Genomic DNA, 15,213 nt, shown 5'->3' with positions numbered 1-15,213 from the left:
TAAAACAATAATTAAAAATATATATAATTTTATTTGTGTGTGATCAAATAATGTGTTTAAATTCATGTGCTTCTTAATAGAACGACTTGTTATCATGACTCACAAAATTATTAAATATAAGTAGATAAATATAGAGAAACTAATTTTAAGAAATATCCGACCATAATCATTTTGTTGACTTATCATTGTTGACCCACTAGCGTCGGTCTGACCGATGCTGTATTATAAAAAATTATTTGACCGTAGCGTCATTGACACTGACGCTAACTATTTTGTTGACTATAACTAGTTGACTTAAGCGTTGACCATCTAATGCAATTGAATTTTTATAAATGATGTGTCACGGATATAACTAGCGCCAAATGTTCTATAATTGTTGGTAACGTCGACTTAGAGTGGGTCTAGCTGACACTAATATAGCTTCAGATGACATTTGGCCGACACTGTGTTTTCACTTTGGCCGTTTTAGCCTAGACCCGATGCCAACGCTAAATCAACGTTAGCGTCGGCTTTATGCCTATTAGCGTGGGTTTTTGGCCGAAGCTAAATTCAATTTTTCTAGTAGTGAGAAAACTTTGCTGATAAACACTAATTAAGTTGTGAAAATGAAATGTAAACATTTGAAGAACTAATATTGCATATAAGTGTATGTTTGAAATGATGGTGACTTTGAAAATTCACCAAAATTTTGCTTAACCATTAAAGAGTAGTTTTTGTTAAAATCTATGGAGCTCTGTAGTTTTGTCAATCCAAACATGTATTAAATGATAATGTGTGTCCAAATAAGTACGGTAGCATTCATTCATTAATAGTAGTTTGTTAATAATAATGTTTATAATAGTATACAAAACATTGCAACAATGCTTCACGTATGTAAATATAAATGATAGATATATTTGGAAGAAATACTACTAAGTAAATAATAATAAAATAATAATAATAATAATAATAATAATATTAATAATAATAATAATAATAATAATAATAGTAATAGTAGTAGTAGTAGTAATAATAATAATAATAATAATAATAATAATAATAATAATAATAATAATAATAATAATAATAATAATAATAATAATAATAATAGTAATAATGATTAGATGACAAAAATTACACAACTATAGGCAAACTAAATTTTGATAAAAAAAAAATAGTTGGTGTGAAATTAGTATTTAAATTTCAAGTAAATACTATATTTGCAAACCAATTCTATATCTAGTCTTTTGGATATGTGTCACATGTTGAAATGGGTATGACTTTAGTGCATTTAATAATGTCTTTATTCTTGAGTAATTGACTTAAATCAAATGAAAGATAGTCATAGAAAATCAACCGATGGACTTTTAAGTGTGATAAACAATGCATTGAAGATAGTGAATCGATTGTTCTTTTTTGTATGAGTTAGTACAATTAAAAGTTTTATAAGTGATTAGAGTTTTTAAGTATATTGATTAGAGTTAAAGTTATTAAATATATGAAATAAATGTATTTTAATGGGCAAGTGAAAGAGTTTGTTTTGCTTTACTTTATATATTGGTGAAACAAAATATAATGGAACCAAAACATGAAAGAAGTAGTGAGATTTGGAAGGTGCTTCATCAAAATTTGAAATATGTGACGTAAATATAGATGAGTTGTCATCATAGAATTAAGACTCTAGTTTAATATATTATGATAGATATAGATCGTTTTATACTTAAATAGTACTTCTATTCTTATATGTAACACTATATATATTGTTAAAAAATTTATCTCTTTATATAGATTCTCTACGAATTATAAGAACATTATTTTTCACAAATATACCCTTAGATAAATGTAAACAATTAAAATAACCAACTATACCTCTCTCCTAATAATTGAAAGATAATTTTTAAAAAAAGCAATTCACATTATTGACAGATTTAATGTGAAAGCTACTTTATCTCAATTCTTGTTCATTAATGAAATGAATTTTATATATTGCGGTAAGGTCCTAAAATGGACTAAATATGAGAAAACCTTAACAGTATTCTAATACAAGACTATATAATAATTTTTAATTTTAGTTGTATTAAATTTGGATTGTAATAGTTTTGGTTAGATCATCAATTTCATGTCGAATCCACTTAAATCTACATCATTTAATAATCAAAACTTATCACTCAGATATAACTTTTATCTTTATTTTTCGTTAAAGGTTTTTCTATATGTTTTTTAAGTTCTTAAGAAATTTAAAATTTTAGCTTCATTTTATGTTGCATCTTGATCCAAAAATTGTGCAATCTTTAGTTATTATTAGAGTCTAAGTATTAGATTATTTATGGGAAGATTTATTTTTATGATTATTTGTTTTATTTTTGGTGAAAATCGAAATATGGGTTGCAGGAAAATATTGGCAAAAAAAAAAAAAAATTCACATTTCAGCACTCTTTGAGTCAAATTTTCATTTGCATATTTCGTTATGATATTATTTCGTCTGTACAAGTCCGATTACATGAATTCAAAAGTATAAATTGATTAGAAAAAAGAAAGGAATTCAATTAAGGAGATAAAATGTGAAAATACAAGTGTTCAAAAAAGTAATTATGCACTAAAACACTTTTGGACAAAGACATTTTACCAAAAAAAGAAATTCAGAGTTGTTCAATTTGAAACATCAACCATTTTTTCTTTCTCGTTACCTCTAGTAGGCATTTAAAGTATGATTTTAGTACTTACCCCTTACATTTTTGCATTATTTAATCATTTAGTTATAATCTTTCTTAAGTTGTTTCATTGATAATCTATATAAGCGTGTTTTCCTTTGATTAGAAAAAACCAAATTGACATAAACACGAGTGACAAACTCTAGGATGTGACAAACTCTAGAGTAAACACTTAGTTGATTGGAAATGTCTTTTTTATTTTGTTATTTTCTTTTTAACTTGTTTCACTTGTACATATTGATGTTATGTTCAGACGCCGATAAAGAGGAAAAGAGATATGAGAGGAGACACAAAGAAAAAAAAGAAGATAGAAATATTATGAGGAGGTGTGAAAGGAAAGATATAGAAAAATTAAGAGGGTTTAGAGATATTGAGAGGGAGAATAAGCGGTAAGCACAACAAAACAACTACGAAAAATATAAAAAGGATGATCAAGAAAAAAGAAAAGAGGTATATCATAGGATGGAGTATGTAAAATATTTTTATGAAAAATGATATGTAAAAATTGCAAGAAAAATGTAAAAGATAACCTTGAGAGAAAAAACTAAAATTAATGAAAAGAAAGAAAAATAGGTAAGAGATTTGAGTGACAAAGAGCAAAATATCAACTATGAATGTATGTCTAGTTTTGTTGATTCTTTTGTGCAAGAGTTTGAAGATGTGTCTCCCAAGAAAAAATGTCTACATTCCGTAGAAGTTAAAGGTGATTGGATAAGGATTTCACAAAAAGATTCTGACAAGAAAATTTTTGTTTTGAATCCTATCAACCTTAGTTCTTCTACTAGTTTTATTGATGTTTATGTTGTTAAACTATTTGATAAGTTTATTCCTCCAATGCTAGCTATGTTTTTAGATATTAATGTAGAAATGTCTAACTTGTTTTATATCATAACCCTCGTTTGAATGTTGAAACCATAAAGTATCAAGTATTTAATGCATATATTTTAAATTGGATTTGACAATTGTGAACTTAGACTTGAATGAACTTATCAATAAATGTGTAGTTGTGTTTTCTAGTGTTAACATTGTGTATAAAAATAATTTTCAAGGATATGTTGGACTTCTTAAGAAACGTTTGTTTGTTAACTTGATCACTTACTCTTCCTATTGAGGTCTATTTGAAGTTCTAAAGTATTGGATGTAAATTTAATTGATGCATTCACTACTACACCATTCTTACGCTTTCTATAATCCTAATATATTTGAGGAACTTGATTTGTCTCAAAAAAGTCATCATTTGTTAAGAAGAGTATCAATGTAACACATCTTGTCTTGGAATATTTTCAAAAACAAAGTAACTTCTCTTTTGCCTCAAGTTCAAGTCAATTAAGGTACATTGGGTCTTGAATATCGATTCAAAAAGGTGTGATGTTGTTTTTACTTTTAAATACTCTTACATTGGATGTGAATGTTATCGAATATTAATTATGCAATATGTCACAATCTTAGCATATTTTGCAACTTCTCTCAATTTCCATTTGACCTTGGGAAATGATTAACATTATTCTTTAAAAGTCCTCATTTTGAGTTAGATAATCGATTGCTCAATTGATTTATCAATGCTTTGGTCAGTTATGTATTACTTGATGGTTGGAGAACTTCATTTTGAGTTCATTGTTAATAGGCAAGCATTATATGAACTTTTAGCATATGGAAAATCCTGTTAGGGTGCATGCTTAGTTGAAAAGTTGTTTTGAGCATTTAAAAACTTAATTGCTATGTGTTAACTGTTATTTTCTGGTTGGTGACCCTTTACAATTATTGTGGAAATCTGGGCTTTGCCCTCAGATGAGAGTCAGGACGGTCTTACCGGTTCGTACCCTATGGACGGGAATGGAGATGGGAACGTTTGACTGCAGTCACATTAGGAGGATCTCACGGGGCGCGTGGAGATACTCAGGGTGTATAGCTTTTTGGTAGGATGATCAGATTAGGATGATGTATAGGAACTAGGTGTCCTTCTTTTTAGATTGGAGTATTTTTAGTTTGGAAAACTGTATGTATACTAATATTGTCAGTTTGACTTCTTATTCGAATGGGTTCCATGTACCATTTGATGTTGTGTTAGATGACAAAAATTACACAACTATAGGCAAACTAAATTTTGATAAAAAAAAAATAGTTGGTGTGAAATTAGTATTTAAATTTCAAGTAAATACTATATTTGCAAACCAATTCTATATCTAGTCTTTTGGATATGTGTCACATGTTGAAATGGGTATGACTTTAGTGCATTTAATAATGTCTTTATTCTTGAGTAATTGACTTAAATCAAATGAAAGATAGTCATAGAAAATCAACCGATGGACTTTTAAGTGTGATAAACAATGCATTGAAGATAGTGAATCGATTGTTCTTTTTTGTATGAGTTAGTACAATTAAAAGTTTTATAAGTGATTAGAGTTTTTAAGTATATTGATTAGAGTTAAAGTTATTAAATATATGAAATAAATGTATTTTAATGGGCAAGTGAAAGAGTTTGTTTTGCTTTACTTTATATATTGGTGAAACAAAATATAATGGAACCAAAACATGAAAGAAGTAGTGAGACTTAGAAGGTGCCACATCAGAATTTTTGTGTGGTGACAAATTTTGGAATAGGTGGCGTACGTATAGATGAGTTATCGTCGATAGAATTTGATACTCTGTTTTATTATATTATATGTTTTATACTTTGATAATACTTCTTTTCTTATATGTAACACTATATCTTGTTATAAAATTTATCTCTTTATATAGATTCTCCTCGAATTATAACATTATTTTCATAAATATACCCTTAGATAAATGTAAACAATTAAAATAACCAACAATATCTCTCTCCAGATAATTGAATGATAATTTTGAAAAATCAATTCACATTGTTGACAGGTTTAATGTGAAAGCTACTTTATCTCAATTCTTGTGCATTGATCAGATGAATTTTATATATATAGTTAAGGTCCTAAAATGTACTAATTATGAGAAAAACCTAACAATATAATTTATAATAATTTTTAATTGTAGTTGTATTAAATTTCAGTTGCAATAATTTTGGTTAGATCTTCAATTTCAGGTTGAATTCGCTCAAATATACATCATTTAATATTTAAAATTTGTCACCCAGATATAAGTTTTATCTTTAATTTTTGTTTAAGGTTTTTTTGTATATTTTTTAAGTTCTTAAGATTTATTTTTGTGATTATTTGCTTCATTTTAGTGAAAATCAAAATATAGGTTGCAGGAAGAATTAGCAAAAAAAAATCTACATTTCAGCACACTTTGATCCAAATTTTGATTTGCAAATATCTTTTTGATATTATTCCTTCCATACAAGTTTGATTACAAAAATTCAAAAGTATAAATTGATTAGAAAAATGAAAGGAATCCAATTAAAGAGATAAAAATTTGAAAATACAAGTGTGCGAAAAAGTAATTATACACTAAAACACTTTTGGACAAAGACATTTTACCAAAAAAAATCCAGAGTTGTTCAATATGAAACATCAACCATTTTTTCTTTCTCGTTACCTCTAGTAGGCATTTAAAGTATGATTTTAGTACTTACCCCTTACATTTTTGCATTATTTAATCATTTAGTTATAATCTTTCTTAAGTTGTTTCATTGATAATCTATATAAGCGTGTTTTCCTTTGATTAGAAAAAACCAAATTGACATAAACACGAGTGACAAACTCTAGGATGTGACAAACTCTAGAGTAAACACTTAGTTGATTGGAAATGTCTTTTTTATTTTGTTATTTTCTTTTTAACTTGTTTCACTTGTACATATTGATGTTATGTTCAGACGCCGATAAAGAGGAAAAGAGATATGAGAGGAGACACAAAGAAAAAAAAGAAGATAGAAATATTATGAGGAGGTGTGAAAGGAAAGATATAGAAAAATTAAGAGGGTTTAGAGATATTGAGAGGGAGAATAAGCGGTAAGCACAACAAAACAACTACGAAAAATATAAAAAGGATGATCAAGAAAAAAGAAAAGAGGTATATCATAGGATGGAGTATGTAAAATATTTTTATGAAAAATGATATGTAAAAATTGCAAGAAAAATGTAAAAGATAACCTTGAGAGAAAAAACTAAAATTAATGAAAAGAAAGAAAAATAGGTAAGAGATTTGAGTGACAAAGAGCAAAATATCAACTATGAATGTATGTCTAGTTTTGTTGATTCTTTTGTGCAAGAGTTTGAAGATGTGTCTCCCAAGAAAAAATGTCTACATTCCGTAGAAGTTAAAGGTGATTGGATAAGGATTTCACAAAAAGATTCTGACAAGAAAATTTTTGTTTTGAATCCTATCAACCTTAGTTCTTCTACTAGTTTTATTGATGTTTATGTTGTTAAACTATTTGATAAGTTTATTCCTCCAATGCTAGCTATGTTTTTAGATATTAATGTAGAAATGTCTAACTTGTTTTATATCATAACCCTCGTTTGAATGTTGAAACCATAAAGTATCAAGTATTTAATGCATATATTTTAAATTGGATTTGACAATTGTGAACTTAGACTTGAATGAACTTATCAATAAATGTGTAGTTGTGTTTTCTAGTGTTAACATTGTGTATAAAAATAATTTTCAAGGATATGTTGGACTTCTTAAGAAACGTTTGTTTGTTAACTTGATCACTTACTCTTCCTATTGAGGTCTATTTGAAGTTCTAAAGTATTGGATGTAAATTTAATTGATGCATTCACTACTACACCATTCTTACGCTTTCTATAATCCTAATATATTTGAGGAACTTGATTTGTCTCAAAAAAGTCATCATTTGTTAAGAAGAGTATCAATGTAACACATCTTGTCTTGGAATATTTTCAAAAACAAAGTAACTTCTCTTTTGCCTCAAGTTCAAGTCAATTAAGGTACATTGGGTCTTGAATATCGATTCAAAAAGGTGTGATGTTGTTTTTACTTTTAAATACTCTTACATTGGATGTGAATGTTATCGAATATTAATTATGCAATATGTCACAATCTTAGCATATTTTGCAACTTCTCTCAATTTCCATTTGACCTTGGGAAATGATTAACATTATTCTTTATGTCTTTTGACTTGTGTTTTTTTCCATTTCAGTTATGATGAAGCTAAATTTTTAAGTTGAATTTCTTCTAAGTAGAGAATGATTAAGACTTAAAAGGAGTTAATTAGAATGAAAAACACATAATATTTCATGTAAGGATTTTATGATATAGTTTTATTCTTATTTAATTTTAATAGTTTTGGTTTTATTTTCAACAATGTGGTGTAAGTTTAATATGGGCATATAGAATTGGCCTTATTACCCATTTTAGAATTAGGGAATCTTTTTTTAAGTATCTGATGACTCTTCAACATATACATATTTTTCATTGTTTTTAATCTTATTTATCTTCAATCATTATTTAATTTAAGGAGTTATTTGATATATTTTGTCAATTGTAGTTATTGCATTTAATAAAATACTTATGTTCTTATTTCCTTGATTAAGTAGAGATTTTTCATAGTTTTGCATTGTTTCTTTGTTTTAGTGCAGTGCTGAATTTTGGTGACAAATCAACATGATCTATGTGGAGTATTTAAGTCATATACGAAGTTTTAGATGTCCAATTGGAGTCAAATCAAGTGCAAATGAAAGTTAAGATTCATTGTTACATCTTTCATAATGACATCTGAACCACATTCGGACTCAAAAGAAGAGAAAAATACACTATACGTCAGATAGTATAGGCTTTACGCCTGGAGCGCAAAAACCTAATACGCCACTAACTCTGTTAAATTTCCCTTGAACTGCCAATTCTGCGGATGGGGCACGCGGCTGAATGTATAAAAACTCTAGGGATCTTTTTTACTATTGGGAAGTTTGGAGACTTGTGTCATAGTAAAGAAACTCATAGACGAATATTTCTAACACAATTGAATCAATTTTATCAAGAATCATTCATAAATATTTCTTGTAATTCTTCTCTAATCTCTATATTTTCTATCTTGTCGAGTAACTAAACCCTATTTGTTAGGGATGAGTGAAACAAGATGAAACCCTTATTTTTCTAATTTAATTTCTAGTTATAGGAATGAGTTTTTGAATTATTTTTCAAATTTCAGTGCTTAATGTTTTTTATTGCTTGATCAACTTTAAAATGTTTTACGATTCATATTTTGAAACGAAAGTGGACTTTAAAAATGTTTGAGATAAGAAATTCATGATATTGTAGTATAGGAATAGATGCAGGTCATGAAACCAATTAAATTATTTGCAAAGCCAATAGTTTAATAAGAGAATTCTTGTACCATAAAACTTGATTCTAATCTTAAATCTACTAAGGAATTAGGGGTTACTTTGGAATTAAAGGTTATGTCACTAAGACATTAGGGCAAAAATAATAAATAAAATTCGATAATAATTCGATAAAGGACTTCAGTAATAATGTGTCCTACCCTCCATCGCCACTCTTATCTCCACATTCTTCATCTTAAAATCCAATTACTCGCTGCAACATAACAGAGTAAAAATTACTTCAGTTGTAACAATTCTTAATATGTATTTGTATGCTTCCAATTATGTAAAATTATTCTTGCTATATCTATATTTTTTATCTTATTTTTTTAAAACCTCAACATCAGTTAAGCACTTTCTACTTTTGGAATCAAATGTTCTTGAGTTTATGTTATATAATGTTTAGCATTCTCTTAATCAAGCTATTTTATTGTTATCTTTAATGCTTAAACTAATCTCTTGAATTTTAATGTTTAATCTTTTTTGAACATGGAAAAATGAAAAAGATGGAAATGATTGATTAATATAGACATAATCAAGATGTATTGAAATATGGTTGATGTTAAATGTTAGGAATAATCTTAAAATCCACAAGGAAGCTGAATTGTGTGAATGTAGCATGAATTATATACTTGTAATAGGGTCATGTAACCTCCCAACTGTCTATTGTCGTAGACAGCTCCATCTCCCAGATTGTCATATAGGACAACCAATGCAGTGGTACCTTACGAATAGTCGCAACAACAGTCTAAATAAACAAACAAACTAACATATTTCGCCTCCACACGAGTATGTTTTTTTTCGACGAAAATAGTGTTATCAACTAAATGCAATAGGTATGTTCTAGCCGCACACTCAAACATGTTAGTTTAAATGAGACATTTATACAAATCACACAACTATTGCAGTCTATATTGCGCACATTTATTATAATTAATCTCAGTACATGCTTCCTTCCATGTTGCACCTAACAACTCATGTGCAACTCTCGCAACATTATTAGTGTTCATATTCACCGGTGCATCAAAAAATTTACCACGAGGTGAGATGTGAAGAAGAGTGGCGACATTGTCCAATGTGATGGTCATCTCTCCAAATGGCAAATGAAATGAGTTGATCTCTCTATGCCACCTTTCTACAAAAGCAAATATCAGACTAGCATCAGTCATAGTCAAGTAAGCTGAAGACGAGTGTAGCAGCCTAGATTCTTGAATCCAATGTTGTACAACATCTAGCAAAGGAACTTCAGCAAACTTTTTCAGCTTCAAACCATGTGTAATCACCTTTAACGATCCACGATCCTACGTGTAATTAAAAAACATAACAATAAATATTTATTCTTATTTAAATAAATAATTAATTAAATACAATGAAAAAAATGTACTAAATATAATAAATACTTATTTTTAATTAAAAAATTCATTAATTAAAATATACATCTCATTTCCATATCCTACGAGCCATGTGGTTTCATACTGTGTCAACACAGATGTCACCAACGATCCTCCAGAGAATTCGGGCTGCTGATCCTGCTATCCGATGTTCTGGTCAGCCTTATCACCATGCATTTGCTCTTCTTTAGCATACTGCTCCTCAGCCTCCTCCATCTGTGCAGGCTTAAGGACATCCTCCTCCATCTGTGCAAGCTCAACAACATCATCCTGGACATTCTATCTACGACGACGTTGCCTAGGTGGACAGTTTGCTTCTTTCCGTCGTTTGTGTGATGTTGTGGGTGGAATTCTCTCCGCTCCATCACCACTATCACCTCTCATAACGTCTAGGAAAATAGTGCGAATAATTTTCCCAAACACACCTCTGGTTCTAGGCTCTACAATATATCAATAATAAAAAAATAGAAAAAAAAATTAGAAACTGTTTCTGAACTTTCAATTAATACAGAATTTTGGAAACTGTTTTGGAACTTTCAATGAATACCAAACTTCTGAAAATGTTTCGAACCTTTCCATCAATTCCAAACTTTCGAAAAGTCTGAAAGATTCGAATGTTTCAAATTTCTGAAATGCATGTGTTTTGAAAGTTTCATATTGTTAGAAACTTTCGAAAGTTTGAAGGATCTAGAAAAACATGTGTTTCGAAAATTTCATGTTGTTAAAAATTTTCGAAAGTTTGAAGGATTTGGAAAAATATGTGTTTTGAAAGTTTCATGTTGTTATAAACTTTTGAAATTCTTGAAAAATTGAGTTTAAAAAATTTCAAAATTTTCAAGAATTACTTACTCTTGTGTTTCGAAGGTTTGAAAGTTTCGAAGCTTTGCAATGTTCAAAATTCTAGATTTTAAAAAATTAATATTTTCGAATGAAATGAGTGAAGGAAAGGTGATAAACTTTTTTGAGGTTTTTATAGATAATAGCAAAAGCAAAATCATATTTTCATTTGGGATGGGAAGTAAAAAGTTAAGATAAGGGTGGATATTACAAAACTCTAATAAGGATTAGGCGTACTAGTATGCTGTAAATAGTGCCGAGCCGGCTATAAAATAAGAGAGAAGATATACAAGGGGCGCCGCAGTCCAATCATTTATGAAATAGTATATATATATTAGCTTGAAGGGGTGCTGGCTTCTGCTGACTTTTTGTAGTAATAGTAATATAAAATATGTTTAATATTTATTTTCTTTATAAAATAAGTACTTATCTTTTTATAATTGGACTATACACTGATATATGATTGTGTTGGACCAACTACTAAGAACCTATATATTTACTTTTTAGCTAGTTTCCGACTTTTGTCAAACCTTATGTCAAGAATACAAAAACGACGGCTTCTAAAAATTAAAAGTTACACCAATTTAAAACTTACACCTGTGAATTCTGTTAAATAAATTTTTTCTATTAAAAGCAATTCTTCTACCGCCTACTAGGGGTGGACAACCACCTGCAACCCAGATTAAACCAAGCAGTCCGTAGCTTAATTTCTATAACGAGCGGGTTAAAAACGGGTAGACGGATTCGCTGGTAAATAAAAATGGGTTCACGTAGTTTATAACGGGCGGGCGGGTTCGGTTAAGGATTTTTGGACTGCGGATATCCGAACCTGCCCGACTCAAATTATATAAAAAAAAAATATATGAGAAACTTTATCCAGTCTAATAAAAAAGACCCAAATCTAGTATCTCACCTAACTAAAATCAAACCCTAATATTTTCAATTCATCATTCTAACTCTTGTTTTGATTTTAACGATCTTAAAGCACAAGTTTTTTGTTAGATTTTTCAATTCTCGTACGATTTGAGTTTGATTAAATAACTTTATTTTTTTTCTCATCTATATTAAAGTAATGAATCTACTAAGTGTGCCATGACTTTTGTGTTGAAGTTTCGTGTTTGTTTTGGGGATTGATTTCTAAAAGTTTATTATACAACGAATCTTTTAGGGCTTTTGAAAGTTTTCTCTTTTGGCTATTTTATGGTGTCTTTACATTATTGTTAAGTTGGGTTAAATAAATTTGTTTAGGGGTTTTTTAAGGTTTTATTTTCTATGTTCTTTAAAGGTTTTATTTTCCATTTATATGTGTGTATATTTTAAAAGATTTTAGTTAATATTAGGTTTTTATGAGCATGGAAGAGAAAAGCAAAATGATATGTTTAGAAAAATTATTGTTATTTTATACCCTCATTATTAATAATTATAGACTAACATTTGTTATTTATTTCTCAGGATAGGCATCAAAAACCAACAAAATTGATTCAACAAATTGATGGAAATTACAATTTCATCAATTTTTATTTGTAATATTATTTGTTATTAATAATTTTTATTGATTTGTATATTATCATAGTCATTTGAAAGGGAATCATAATTCCATCCCCGTAATTTGTATTGATTTGTCATATAAAATGCTAAGATATTGTTGTATGCTTAATAACATCTGAAAATTTGAATTTGTAGTTGATTCATATATAATGATCAAATTGAAATGGAGAACTCCATTATAGAAATGGAGAACTCAGTTATAAAAATGGAGAATTCAGTTATAGAAAAATAACAAATATGCTTAAATGAACAAAAAAATTCAAAGTTTATGAAATGGGTGTAATAATTGCCATCAAAATGGATAAAAAAAATATGGCCCAAAAATTGGGTATCACAGAATAAACAAAAAAAAAAAATCAATTGGGCTGGATATTTTGAATGGTCAATGATTGGCCCAAACCGAATTTATCCACCCGTTTTACCTGGAAATCCGTGAACCTGCTACCTGTCCAAACCGAGTCAATGGGCGGACTGCATTGGATCTATTTCAATCATCCGTGGTATGGGCCGGTTATTGTTTTTGGGTCCGAACCCGCCCAAACCGACCCAATGTCCACCCCTATCGCCTACTACTTTCATATGGCACACTTTTGATACCTTTCTTTTCTTTTTCCTTTTCTTTTTCTTTTTGTTACAAAAGCACTATTAGAAAATTGAGTTTTTAATACAGTGAGTTAAGTCGTTTATGTGTCATCATACTTAATAAATGAGACGGAAGTATGATTAAGTCAGTTGTCTACGTAAACGAGTTAAGAAAATAAGGCGGTCTCAATTTTGTAAATAGATGAAACACGTTTAACTCGGTTACTTATATAAACGACTTAATAAAATGAGGCGGTGACAAATGTAAAGAATATAAAATATGTCGTGCAATGTTTTATCTTCCACCGCAGTTACCACTAACCACGTACAACGTTTTATCTTCCACTTTATTAACCATTATATTATAAACTTTCTCTATTCTCTAACATTATTTGCAATTATATTTACTGTTTTTATTCTATAGACTTCTTTACATCCATACCCCAACTCAGTTTATGTTTCATCTCCGACCTTCTTCATATCCATCGCAGCCATTTAAGATATGGTTGTTTAAGATATTGAATAATATATTTATGAATAATTTTTTTATAATTTTCTACTCTGTTTATATATAACAATACTTTTGATTACAACTTTTCTTGTTAGTTGTTACAACTTTTCTTAAATTTTTACATTAAAAAAGTATTTATTTTCTATGTTGGCATAATGATTAACTACAATATAACCCGCGCGTTGCGCGGAATATGTATACTTCATCATATTAGTAGTTGTGAATAAGATTTTAATATTTCAAAAAATAATATAATCTATTTATTTAGTTTGTAGAGTATTTTTTTCAAGTGAATTTATTTGAGTAATTATTATATATGAGTTGGCAAATACACATTTGAAAATATGTAAAATGTTTTGCATAGTGAAGATCATCCTACAAATAAAATTCATAAATTATATTTAGTGTTAAAAGTCTTAAAAGTATTTTAATAAATATTAATATATGTAATTATCTACCACAAAATCAAATTAATCATGCTCTTTTTTTGTTGTCAAATCTAAATTTATTGTCAAAATATTGTTAGAAAATTATAAAAATGAGTTTGTCATTTAATATTCATTTCATTACAATCATGTCAAAGAAGTAAAAAATCTAAATTCCAATATTTTAAGTATGAGACTTCTATACAACATGATTTGAGAATTTTCACAAACAACTCGTATGTACGGTTGAGTAAAGGTAAAACATACGTAGAAACTTAAAATTGGTAGTATTTAAAAAAAAAATTGACAATATAAAACATCTCCGTAAAAAAACCACAAATACTTTTTTAATATAAATGGTACATAGTTTTCTCTCGAATACACAATACTAACACTCATATAAAGCTGAATGTGGACAATCTTCTTTGTCTTTTGAGGAGCCAATACACTTTCATGTCATAAATGAGTTAAAATATGTCTGCAAAAACAATACTCTAACTAAGAACAATCAAGATTTTGAGAAAAATGAGCAAATAGGTATAATATGTTACAAAATACCACTCATTCAAAAGTTGTGTAAAAAAAAAAGAATTTTCCAACTATATCTACTTCTTTGAAAATAATTGGGTTCCAAAGAGATTTTCTTTTGAGTTGATAAAGTGAAGTTGTAAAAACTTACATATGCAGAATGTTTTCTCATGACAAAACTTTTAGATGTGCCACATGAGTTTTTAGGTGGCACAATATTTAATGAAGATGTAGGAGTCTATTTTAATATATATGATGTTTATGTGGGAGTCTATTTTAATATATATAGTCTATTTTAATAAATTTTTATCTAAAAGAAAAAAGTTTGAAAACATGTAATGATGGAGGAAGAGATGGAGAAACATGACGCAATATATTAATTGATAGTTAAAACCATAGAAAGAGAAGAACCGTTATCATTAATGATGGAGGAAGAACCGTTAT

Source organism: Cicer arietinum, chromosome 2 (assembly GCF_000331145.2).
Source record: "Cicer arietinum cultivar CDC Frontier isolate Library 1 chromosome 2, Cicar.CDCFrontier_v2.0, whole genome shotgun sequence".
NCBI classification, from domain to species: domain Eukaryota; kingdom Viridiplantae; phylum Streptophyta; class Magnoliopsida; order Fabales; family Fabaceae; genus Cicer; species Cicer arietinum.
This window is presented reverse-complemented; position numbering follows the sequence as displayed.